A 13,029-nucleotide genomic window follows, 5' to 3' on the forward strand; every position below is an offset into this window, starting at 1 on the left:
TGCATCCGCTGTACTATGAATTTTGCAGGGTCCGTTGAGCCATCCCTCCAGTGCGGTTCCTTGCCCCGTAGAGGGATTTTGCTTTTTGGTAGTTAACCCAGGTGTATTGTGATAATGCACCCTTTTATTTCGGACTGGGTTTGTATTCAGGGCCGGAGTATCCCAAAATTTTATTTCGGTTTTCCAGGCGCTTTCCATCGCACAGTACTTTTGTACTATGGACACCAAGTCGGCAAAGCGTGTAATTTCACGGCGACTTATGGCGTTTAGGATTCCCTTGTCCATGCAATTATTGCAGAAGAATGAAATCGCGTCTTCCTCGCGGTAGTCCTTTATCCTATTCATGACCAGGAGGGATCTGGCCCTGTAATGGTGTACTGTTTCTTCGGGCTCTTGCCTAATATGGGATAGATCGCGTATGTTTGGGTGGGTGGGTGGAATTGAATCTGAATCCTTACCCAATCTGAGACTCAGGGCCCAAGGAGTTTCCGAACTCGAAAGTTTGGATTCTTGGATGTTTTTTGATAAATCTAGCCCGCTACCTGATTCTAGGTTCAGGCCTTGAGCGACGTCCTTCCCTCCGCGGGTATCTGCCTTGGATGGATCAGGAATCCGGACATAGCTAGTCCTTAAGATAGATGAAGGGTTGCCGCATTGTTCCTCCACCACATCAACGTGATGGGTGACCTGGGGAGAGTTGATCTCTCTCAGCTCGGGTTTAGGCCTAATCTGATCGTAGTCTATAGCGACTCCCAGGGCAGCGATGCGATCCAAGAGCTTGTTCAGGGAAGATAGCTCCATTGGATCTAACTGCTCGGCGAGTTCCGAGTTGACGTGAAGATTGCTTTCGATGACCCAAGAAGTCATCGTCGGCGCAGCGGCCGAACAGGCGGTCATAAGAAAACCACCTAGCCGGAGAGTTTGGCCGATAGCCAAAGCTCCCTCGGCAATAGTGCCGTCTTTAAAGACGGGATGAGACATCCTTCCTAGTGGCGACGGCACAGCAGAACTCTCAATGAAAGCACCAATGTCGGTGTCAAAACCGGCGGATCTCGGGTAGGGGGTCCCGAACTGTGCGTCTAGGCCGGATGGTAACAGGAGGCAGGGGACACGATGTTTTACCCAGGTTCGGGCCCTCTTGATGGAGGTAAAACCCTACGTCCTGCTTGATTAATATTGATGATATGGGTAGTACAAGAGTAGATCTACCACGAGATCAGAGAGGCTAAACCCTAGAAGCTAGCCTATGGTATGATTGTATGTTATGGTTGTTGTCCTACGGACTAGAACCCTTCGGTTTATATAGACACCGGAGTGGGTTAGGGTTACACAAGGTCGGTAACAAAGGAGGAGATATCCATATCCGTATTACCTAGCTTTCCTTCCACGCCAAGTAGAGTCCCATCCGGACACGAGACGAAGTCTTCAATCTTGTATCTTCATAGTCTAACAGTCCGGCCAATGGAGATAGTTCGGCTGTCCGGAGACCCCCTAATCCAGGACTCCCTCACCGTGGCTAACTCATTAGTCACATTGAGCTCATTATGATGATGCATTACCGAGTGGGCCCAGAGATACCTCTCCGTCACGGAGTGACAAATCCCAGTCTCGATTCGTGCCAACTCAACAGTCACTTTCGGAGATACCCGTAGTGTGCCTTTATAGCCACCTAGTTACATTGTGACGTTTGGCACACCCAAAGCATTCCTACGGTATCCGGGAGTTGCACAATCTCATGGTCTAAGGAAATGATACTTGACATTAGAAAAGCTTTAGCAGACGAACTATACGATCTTGTGCTATGCTTAGGATTGGGTCTTGTCCATCACATAATTCTCCCAATGATGTGATCCCGTTATCAACGACATCCAATGTCCATGGTCAGGAAACCATAACCATCTATTGATCAACGAGCTAGTCAACTAGAGGTTTACTAGGGACATGTTGTGGTCTATGTATTCACACATGTATTACGGTTTCCAGTTAATAGAATTATAGCATGAAGTATAGACAATTATCATGAACAAGGAAATACAATAATAACCATTTTTATTGCCTCTAGGGCATATTTCCAACAGTCTCCCACTTGCACTAGAGTCAATAATCTAGTTCACATCGCTATGTGATTGTAATGAATCCAACACCCATGGGGTTTGTTCATATCTCGCTTGTGAGAGAGGTTTATTAGTCAATGGGTCTGAACCTTTCAGATCCATGTGTGCTTTATAAATATCTATGTCATCTTGTAGATGCAGCTACCACGCGCTACTTGGAGCTATTCCAAATAACTGCTCTACTATAAGAATCCGGTTTACTACTCAGAGTCATCCGGATTAGTGTCAAAGTTTGCATCGACGTAACCCTTTACGACGAAATCTTTTACCACCTCCATAATCGAGAAAATCCCTTAGTACACTAGTTACTAAGGATAAGTTCGACCGCTGTCATGTGATCCATTCCTGGATCACTCTTGTACCCCTTGACTAACTCATGGCAAGGCACACTTCAGGTGCGGTACACAGCATAGCATAATGTAGAGCCTACGTCTAAAGCATAGGGGACGACCTTCGTCCTTTCTCTCTCTTCTGTCGTGGTCAGGTCTTGAGTCTTACTCAATACTCACACCTTCTAACACAGCCAAGAACTCCTCCTTTGGTGATCTATTTTGAACTCCTTCAAAATCTTGTCACGGTATGTATTCATTTGAAAGTACTATTAAGCGTTTTTGATCTATCCTTATAGATCTTGATGCTCAATGTTCAAGTAGCTTAATCCAGGTTTTCCATTGAAAAACACTTTTCAAATAACCCTGTATGCTTTCCAGAAATTCTACATTATTTCTGATCAACAATATGTTAACAACATATACTCATCAAAAATTCTATAGTGCTCCCACTCACTTCTTTGGAAATACAAGTTTCTCATAAACTTTGTATAAACCGAAAATCTTTGATCATCTCATCAAAGCGTACATTCCAACTCCGAGATGCTTACTCCAGTCCTTAGAAGGATTCCTGGAGCTTTGCATACTTGTTAGCATCTTTCAGGATTGATAAAACCTTCTGGTTCTATCACATACAACCTTTCCTCAAGAAAAACGTCGAGGAAACAATGTTTTGACATCCTATCTGCAAGATTTCATAAATAATGCAGTAACTGCTAACATAAGTCCAACAGACTCTTAGCATCCCTACGAGTGAGAAAGTCTCATCATAGTCAACTCCTTGAACTTGTCGGAAAACATCTTAACGACAAGTCGAGCTTTCTTAATGGTGACACTTACCATCATTGTCCGTCTTCCTTTTAAAATCCATCTGCACCCAACAGCCTTACGACCATCAAGTAGTTCTTCCAAAGTCTATACTTTGTTTTTTAATACATGGATCCTCTCTCGGATTTTATGGCCTCGAGCCATTCGTCGGAATCCGGGCCCACCATCGCTTCTCCATAGCTCGTAGGCTCATTGTTGTCTAGCAACATGACTTCCAAGACAGGATTACATACCACTCTGAAGTAGTACGCATCCTTGTCGACCTATGAGGTTTGGTAGTGACTTGATTCGAAGTTTCATGATCACTATCATAAGCTTCCACTTCAATTGGTGTAGGTGCCATAGGAACAACTTCATGTGCCCTTTTACATACTATTTGAAGTGACGGTTCAATAACCTCATCAAGTCTCCATCATCCTCCCACTCAATTCTTTCGAGAGAAACTTTTCCTCGAGAAAGGACCCGTTTCTAGAAACAATCACTTTTGCTTCCGGATCTGAAATAGGAGGTATACCCAACTGTTTTGGGTATTCTATGAAGATGCATTTATCCGCTTTGGGTTCGAGCTTATCAGCCTGAAACTTTTTCACATAAGCATCACAGCCCCAAACTTTTAAGAAACGACAGCTTAGGTTTTTCTAAACCATAGTTCTTATGGTGTCGTCTCAACGGAATTGCGTGGTGCCCTATTTAAAGTGAATGTGGTTGTCTCTAATGTCTAACCCATAAACGATAGTGGTAACTCGATAAGAGACATCATGCTATGCACCATATCCAATAGGGTGCAGTTATGATGTTCGGACACACCATCACACCTTGGTGTTCCAGGCGGTATTAGTTGTGAAACAACTTCCACAATGTCTTAATTGTGTGCCAAACTCGTAACTCAGATATTCATCTCTATGATCATATCGTAGCCATTTTATCATCTTGTCACGACGATCTTCAACTTCACTCTGAAATTAATTAAACCTTTCGATAATTCAGACTTGTGTTTCATCAAGTAAATATACTCAGCATCTACTCAAATCATCTGTGAAGTAAGAACATAACAATATCCACTGCGTGCCTCAGCACTCGTTGGACTGCACACATCAAAATGTATTACTTCCAACAAGTTGCTTTCTTGTTCCATCTTAATAAAAACGAGGCCTTTCAGTCATCTTGCCCATGTGGTATGATTTGCATGTCTCAAGTGATTCAAAATCAAGTGAGTCCAAACAATCCATCTGTATGGAGTTTCTTCATGCATATCTACCAATAGACATGGTTCGCATGTCTCAATCTTTTCAAAAACGAGTGAGTCCAAAGATCCATCAACATGGAGCTTCTTCATGCGTTTTATACCAACATGACTCAAATGGCAGTGCCACAAGTATGTGGTACTATCATTACTATCTTATATCTTTTGGCATGAACATGTGTATCACTACGATCGAGATTCAATAAACCATTCATTTTAGGTGCAAGACCATTGAAGGTATTATTCAAATAAACAGAGTAACCATTATTCTCCTTAAATGAATAACCGTATTGCGATAAACATAATCCAATCATGTGTATGCTCAATGCAAACACCAAATAACAATTATTTAGGTTTAACACCAATCTCGATGGTAGAGGGAGCATGCGATGTTTGATTACATCAACCTTGGAAACACTTCCAACATATCGTAATCTCACCTTTAGCTAGTCTTCGTAGCCTTTTATTTCGAGTTACTAACACTTAGCAACCGAACCGGTAATTCTTACCCTGGTGCTACTAGGAGTACTAGTAAAGTACACAATAATATAACGTATATTCAAAATACTTCTGTCGACCTTGCCTGCCTTCTCATCTACCAAGTATCTAGGGTAGTTCTGCTTCAGTGACCGTTCCCCTCATTACAGAAGCACTTAGTCTCGGGTTTGGGTTCAACCTTGGGTTTCTTCACTAGAGCAGCAACTGATTTGTCATTTCATGAAGTATCCCTTCTTTCCCTTGCCCTTCTTGAAACTAGTGGTTTAACCATCAACAATTGATGCTCCTACTTGATTTCTACTTTCGCGGTGTCAAACATCACTAGTTGCTCAAGGATCATCATGTCTATCCCTGATATGTTATAGTTCATCACGAAGCTCCAATAGTTTGGTGGCGGTGACTATGGAGAACCATCACTATCTCATCTGGAAGATTAACTCCCACTCAATTCAAGCGATTGTAGTACTCAGACAATCTGAGCACATGCTCAATGATTGTGCTTTTCTCCCTTAGTGTCAGAGGTCTCATACCTCTTGACGTGGGCACTAGTCTGAAATCCCAATTTCAGTCTTTGGAACATCCCATATGTTCTATGACGTTTCAAAAACGTCTTTGGTGCCATAATTCTAAACCATTAGCATTACGCACTGAACTATCACGTAGTCATCAAAACGTGTATGTCAGATGTTTCCCAACATCTACAGACGACGCTCGAGGTCCAACACACTGAGCGGTGCATTAAGGACATAGCCCTTCTGTGCAGCAATGAGGACAATCCTCAGTTCACGGACCCTGTCCGCATAATTGCTACTATCAACTCTCAACTAAATTTTCTCTAGGAACATATCTAAAACAGTAGAACCAAAGCGTGAGCTATGACATAATTTGCAAAGACCTTTTGACTATGTTCATGATAATTAAGTTCATCTAATCAAATATTTAATGAACTCCCACTCAGATAGACATCCCTCTAGTCATCTAAGTGATACATGATCCGAGTCAACTAGGCCGTGTCTGATCATCACGTGAGACGGACTAGTCATCATCGGTGAACATCTTCATGTTGATCGTATCCACTATACGACTCATGTTCGACCTTTCGGTCTTCCGTGTTCCGAGGCCATGTCTGTACATGCTAGGCTCGTCAATTTAACCTAAGTGTATTGCATGTGTAAATCTGGCTTACACCCGTTGTATGCGAACGTTAGAACCTATCACACCCGATCATCACATGGTGCTTCCGAACAACAGACCTTAGCAATGGTGCACAGTTAGGGGGAACACAATTCTTGATATTTTAATGAGGGATCATCTTATTTATGCTACCGTCGTTCTAAGCAAATAAGATGTAAAAACATGACAAACATCACATGCAAATCATAAAGTGACATGATATGGCCAATATCATCTTGCGCCTTTGATCTCCATCTTCGAGGCGCGACATGAACACCATCGTCACCGGCATGACACCATGATCTCCATCATCATGATCTCCATCATCGTGTCTTCATGAAGTTGCCTCACCAACTATTACTTCTACTACTATGGCTAACGGTTAGCAATAAAGTAAAGTAATTACATGGCGTTTTCATTGACACGCGGGTCATAAATAAATTTAGACAACTCATATGGCTCCTGCCGGTTGTCATACTCATCGACATGCAAGTCGTGATTCCTAGTACAAGAACATGATCAATCTCACACATCACATATATCATTCATCACATCCTTTTGGCCATATCACATCACATGGCAAACCCTGCAAAAACAAGTTAGGCGTCCTCTAATTGTTGTTGCATATTTTACGTGGCTGCTATGGGTTTCTAGCAAGAACGTTTCTTACCTACGCAAAACCGCAACGGTGATATGCCAATTGCTATTTACCCTTCAGAAGGACCCTTTTTATCGAATCCGAACCGACTAAAGTGGGAGAGACAGACACCCGCTAGCCACCTTATGCATCAAGTGCATGTCAGTCGGTGGAACCAGTCTCACATAAGCGTACGTGTAAGTTCGGCCCGGGCCGCTTCATCCCACAATGCCGCCGGATCAAGATAAGACTAGTAACGGTAAGCAAATTGAACAAATCATCGCCCACAACTGCTTTGTGTTCCACTCGTGCATAGAATCTACGCATAGACCTAGCTCATGATGCCACTGTTGGGGAACGTAGCAATAATTCAAAAATTTCCTACGTGTCACCAAGATCAATCTAGAAGATGGTAGCAACGAGAGAGAGGGAGTGCATATTCATACCCTTGAAGATCGCTAAGCGGAAGTGTTACAAGAACGTGGTTGATGGAGTCGTACTCGCGGCGATTCAAATCGCGGAAGATCCGATCTAGCGCCGAACGGACGGTGCCTCCGCGTTCAACACACATACAGCCTTGGGGACATCTCCTCCTTATTGATCCAGCAAGAGGAGAGGAGAAGTTGAGGGAGAACTCCGGCAGCACGACGGCGTGGTGGTGGAGTTTGTGGTATTCCTGCAAGGCTTCGCCAAGCTCTAAGGAGGAGAAGGAAGAATTGGAGGAGGGAGGGGCTGCACCAGGGAAGGGGTGCGGCTGCCCTCTCTCTCCCTCACTATATATAGGGGTAAGGGGGTGGAGGAGGCGCCCTAGGGTTCCCTAGGGGAGGGGCGGCGGCCATAGGGGAAACCCTAGATGGGTTTGGGCGCCCCCACCCCTAGGAAACTTGGCCCCCAAGCCGGGAAGGGTGGCTGCCCTAGGGGAGCCGCCCCCACCTCTCCAAGTTACATGAGATGGGGTGGGAAGGGCGCTCAGCCCCTTAGTGGGATGATGTGCCCCCTCCCCTTGGCCCATAAGGCCCCCCAACACTTGTCGGGGCCTCCGAAACCCCTTTCGGACACGCTGGTCGTCACCTGGTACCCCCGGAACAATTTTGGACTCCAATACCCTTCGTCCAATATATCGATCTTCACCTTCGGACCATTCCGGAACTCCTCATCACGTCTGGGATCTCATCCAGGACTCCGAACAACCTTCGGTAACTGAGGGAGTCCTGGATTAGGGGGTCTCCGGACAGCCGGACTATCTCCATTGGCCGGACTATTAGACTATGAAGATACAAGATTGAAGACTTCGTCTCGTGTCCGGATGGGACTCTACTTGGCGTGGAAGGCAAGCTAGGCAATACGTATATGGATATCTCCTCCTTTGTAACCGACCTTGTGTAACCCTAACCCTCTCCGATGTCTATATAAACCGAAGGGTTTTAGTACGTAGGACAACAATCACAACATACAATCATACCATAAGCTAGCTTCCAGGGTTTAGCCTCTCTGATCTCGTGGTAGATCTACTCTTGTACTACCCATATCATCAGTATTAATCAAGAAGGACGTAGGGTTTAACCTCCATTAAGAGGGCCTGAACCTGGGTAAAACTTCATGTCCCTTGCCTCCTGTTACCATCCGGCCTAGACGCACAGTTCGGGACCCCCTACCCGAGATCCGCCGATTTTGACACCACATTGGTTCTTCCATTGAGAGTTCCTCTGTGTCGTCGCCGTTAGGCTTGATGGCTCCTACTATCATCGATAGCGATGCGGTCCAGGGTGAGACTTTTCTCCCCAGACAGATCTTCGTATTCAGCGGCTTTGTACTGGGGGCTAATTCGCTTGGCCATCTGGAGCAGATTGAAAGCTATGCCCCTGGCCATCAGGTCAGATTTGGAAGTTTGAACTACATGGCCGACATCCGCAGAGACTTGATCTTCGATGGATTCGAGCCACAGCCGGGCACGCCGCACTATCGCGATGGGTATGACCTAGCTCTGCCGCCGAACAGTACCCCAGAGGCTGCGCCCGCATCAACTCCGACCCTTAGCTCGGAGCCAACTACGCCAATCGAGGACGGGTGGTTAGACACCGCCTCAGGGGCTGCAGTCTCAACGGCGATCGAGCCAAACACCAGCATAATCCTCTGTGCAGCCCGTGACACCAAGGTGCTGGACCCTTTTTCTAACTCCGAACCACCCGCACCCCTGCCAATCGAATCCGATTGGGCGCCGATTATGGAATTCACCACCGCAGATATCTTTCAGCACTCGCCCTTTGGCGACATTCTGAATTAAGGTCTCTCTCTTTGTCAGGAGAGCCCTGGCCGGATTATGGCCAACAGGATTGGGATGCGGACGACAAAGAAATTAGACGCCCACCCACCACCCACTATGTAGCCACTGTCGATGATTTAACTGACATGCTCAACTTCGACTCCGAAGACATCGACGGTATGGACGACGATCTAGGAGACAAATATGAACCAGCACCTATAGGGCACTGGAAAGCCACCTCGTCATATGACATATACATGGTGGATACACCCAATGAAGGCAATGGCGATGAGATAACGGAGGATGACCCCTCCCAGAAGCAACCCAAGTGCCGACGTCAGCGGCGCCGCTCTAAGTCCCGCCAAAGCAAAAGTGGTGACACCGGCACAGGAGATAATAATACTCCAGACAGTGTCGAAGACAACAAAAATCCCCTCCAGCAAGACTTAGAGCAGGAGGATGAAGGAGCCAGCTCTCCTGAGAGAGCGGCAGATGGAGAGGAGGAGGATGGCAATTACACCCCCCCCTCCGAAGACGAGGCAAGCCTCGGCGACGATGAATTCGCCGTCCTAGAGGATCCCGTCGAACAAGAGCGCTTCAAGCGCCGGCTTATGGCCACGGCAAATAGCCTGAAGAAAAGCAGTAGTAGCTTCAAGCTGATCAAGATCTGCTAGCTGACAAATGGACTGAAGTCCTCGCGGCCGAGGAATATAAACTCGAGCGCCCCTCCAAGAGTTACCCAAGGCGCGGGTTACTACCCCGACTGGAGGAAGAAGCGTATGACACGGCTGATCGGCCACCTCATGGCCACGATAGAGAGGCATTCCAGCCAAAAACTCAGCCTCCACCCCAACGCCATTCAAATCAAAAGGCATGGGGAGGTATGCTAGAGCTGCGAGACATGTTGGAGGACAAGGCAAAGCATTCAAAATCGATCTACGGATCACGAGGGCGCACCACTCAGCGAGACGACAAACGTCACGCCGGATACAGTAAAAGCAAACCCGGTCGGGCCGAACACAGCGGGCAAGACCCATTCGAGCTGCGTCGAGATATAGCCCAATATAGAGGCGCCGCACACCCCTTATGCTTCACAGACGAAGTAATGGAACATCAATTCCCAGAAGGTTTCAAACATGTAAACATTGAATCATACAACAGCACAACAGATCCCGCAGTATGGATTGAGGACTTCCTCCTCCACATCAACATGGCCTGCGGTGATGACTTACATGCCATCAAATACCTCCCACTAAAGCTCAGAGGACCAGCGCAGCATTGGCTTAACAGCTTGCCAGCGGACTCCATTAGCTATTGGGAAGATCTGGAAGCTGCATTCCTCGACAACTTTCAGGGCACTTATGTGCGACCACCACACACCGATGATTTGAGCCACATAATTCAGCAGCCAGAAGAGTCGGCCAGGCAGTTCTGGACTCGGTACCTTACAAAGAAAAATTAAATCGTCGATTGTCCAGATGCGGAGGCCTTAGCGGCTTTCAAGCACAACATATGAGACGATTGGCTAGCCCGGCACCTTGGTCAGGAAAAGCCAAAATCCATGGCAGCTCTCACGACGCTCATGACCCGCTTTTGTGCGGGAGAAGACAGCTGGCTGGCTCGCAGTAATAACATATCAAAAAACCATGGTACCTTAGATACCAAGGACGGCAATAGTAGGTCACGTCGCAACAAGCATAAGTGCCGCATTAACAGCGAAAATACTGAGGATACGACAGTCAATGCCGGATTCAAAGGCTCTAAACCCGATCAGCGGAAAAAGCCATTCAAACAAAGTACACCGGGTCCGTCCAGCCTGGACCGTACACTCGATCGCTCGTGTCAAATACACGGCCCAGACAAGCCAGCCAATCACACCAACAGGGATTGTTGGGTGTTCAAGTAGGCCGGCAAGTTAATTGCCGAAAACAAGGACAAGGGGCCACATAGCGATGACGAGGAGGAACCCTGGCAGCCGCACACTGGAGGACAGAAGAGGTTTCCCCGCAAGTGCGGACAGTGAACATGATATACGCAACCCACATCCCCAAGAGGGAGCGGAAGCGTGTGCTCAGGGACGTATATGCGTTGGAGCTAGTCGCCCCAAAGTTCAACCCTTGGTCCTCTTGCCCGATCACCTTCGATCGCAGGGACCACCCCACTAGTACACGTCATGGCGGATTTGCCACACTGGTCATAGACCCAATCATCGACGGATTTCACCTCACTCGAGTCCTTATGGACGGCGACAGTAGCCTGAACCTGCTTTATCAGGACACAGTGCACAAAATGGGTATAGACCCCTCAAGGATCAAACCCACAAAAACGACCTTTAAGGGCATTATTCTAGGCATAGAGGCCCATTGCACAGGCTCAATTACACTGGAATTGGTCTTCGGATCCCCGGATAACTTCTGAAGCGAAGAGTTAATCTTCGATATAGTCTCGTTCCGCAGTGGTTATCACGCGCTGCTCGGGCGATCCGCATTTGCTAGATTCAATGCGGTACCACATTATGCATACCTCAAGCTCAAGATGCCAGGACCCCGCGGAGTTATTACAGTCAATGGAAACACAGAGCGCTCCCTCCGAACAGAGGAGCACACTGCGGCCCTTGCAGCAGAAGGGCAAAGCAACCTCTCAAGGCAATCAACTAGTTCGGCGTTTCAAAGCCCGGACACCTCCAAGCGCGCTCGAGGAAATCGGCAAATAGACCGCCTAGCGTGATTTGAGCTCGCATAGCAATACGGCGGCCACCCCAATCCCAGCCCAACGGCGATATTCGTGCCACACGTATATAATTACGCATTAAAAATACCATGGGCACAGGTGGGGAAGGGGGGCACAACTGCGGCACGCCCCAAAACGCGGCCTAAACCGCACTAGGGGCTTCACGTTTGGTTATTATTTTTTTCTTTTTTCAGGACCTTAATCTTTGGAAACACTGTCCAGCAGAACTATTGCCGCACACATGATGCAGCAACCTAGGAGGCAGACATCTACGTTATACAACGGAATTACTAGGTTGATCTCCGATTTCATATCATCCCTCAGCTCGCCCTTGGAAGGGACTTAGTCCTACTTTTTGCTTATCGCACTATCTGTATCACTCTGCTTTAACGAAGCTTTTTAATAAACAATGCATTACATTACGACCATTATTGCATTATATATATGTGTGTGTGTGTGTGTGTGTGTGTGTGTGTTCATTAATGACGCCTTGCAATCGTACACTTTGGTACGGACAATACACCAGGGGCTCACGTACCCCACAATGCGGTGTGAAAACTCCGAACACTTTCACAAGTGCGGCACCCCGAACTTATAGCATTATATGCATCAGCTCCGAATCATGTCTTTGATCAAATGTTGGGTTTGCCCGACTCCTATGTTTTGGTACCTTACGTTCCGCTCTATCGGCTAAGGTAGCGCTAGGAGAACTACTGCGATTGTGCCCCGGTTTTGTCGGGCTGAGCACCTCAGTAGAGAAAGCTAAAACTGTCTGTCATGATAAGGTGAGAGACTGGTCGCTGTTCGGCGAGGTTTTTTCAAGTCCCTAAAGACTTATGCCGCTTAGGGCGAGGGGTCGGCCCTGTCCGGCTTAAAGGTGTGTATCGCGCCCCTAATTCGGCCTTCCGAATACCAGGGGCTTCACCGAAATTTAAAATTATAGAATTCTATGGCTAAGTGAGAGTGATAAAGCAATATTAGTCCGGTTGCCTTGTTCGTAGCGCTGAGCACCTCCCTTGAAGGACCCAAATATGGGAACAAGAGTGCTCAGGTTTATCCCGAACACCCCAGCACTAGCAGCATGGGGGCAGAAGCCGAGGACTAGCCATCTCTCAGATTGCATAAACAACCAAACAGAAGGTAATATTTTAAATTCAAACAAGTGTTGCATGGCGCATATGAAACAAGTTTTCATAAATACAGGATAAAACGAG

This window comes from Triticum dicoccoides, chromosome 6A (assembly GCF_002162155.2).
Source record: "Triticum dicoccoides isolate Atlit2015 ecotype Zavitan chromosome 6A, WEW_v2.0, whole genome shotgun sequence".
NCBI lineage: Eukaryota > Viridiplantae > Streptophyta > Magnoliopsida > Poales > Poaceae > Triticum > Triticum dicoccoides.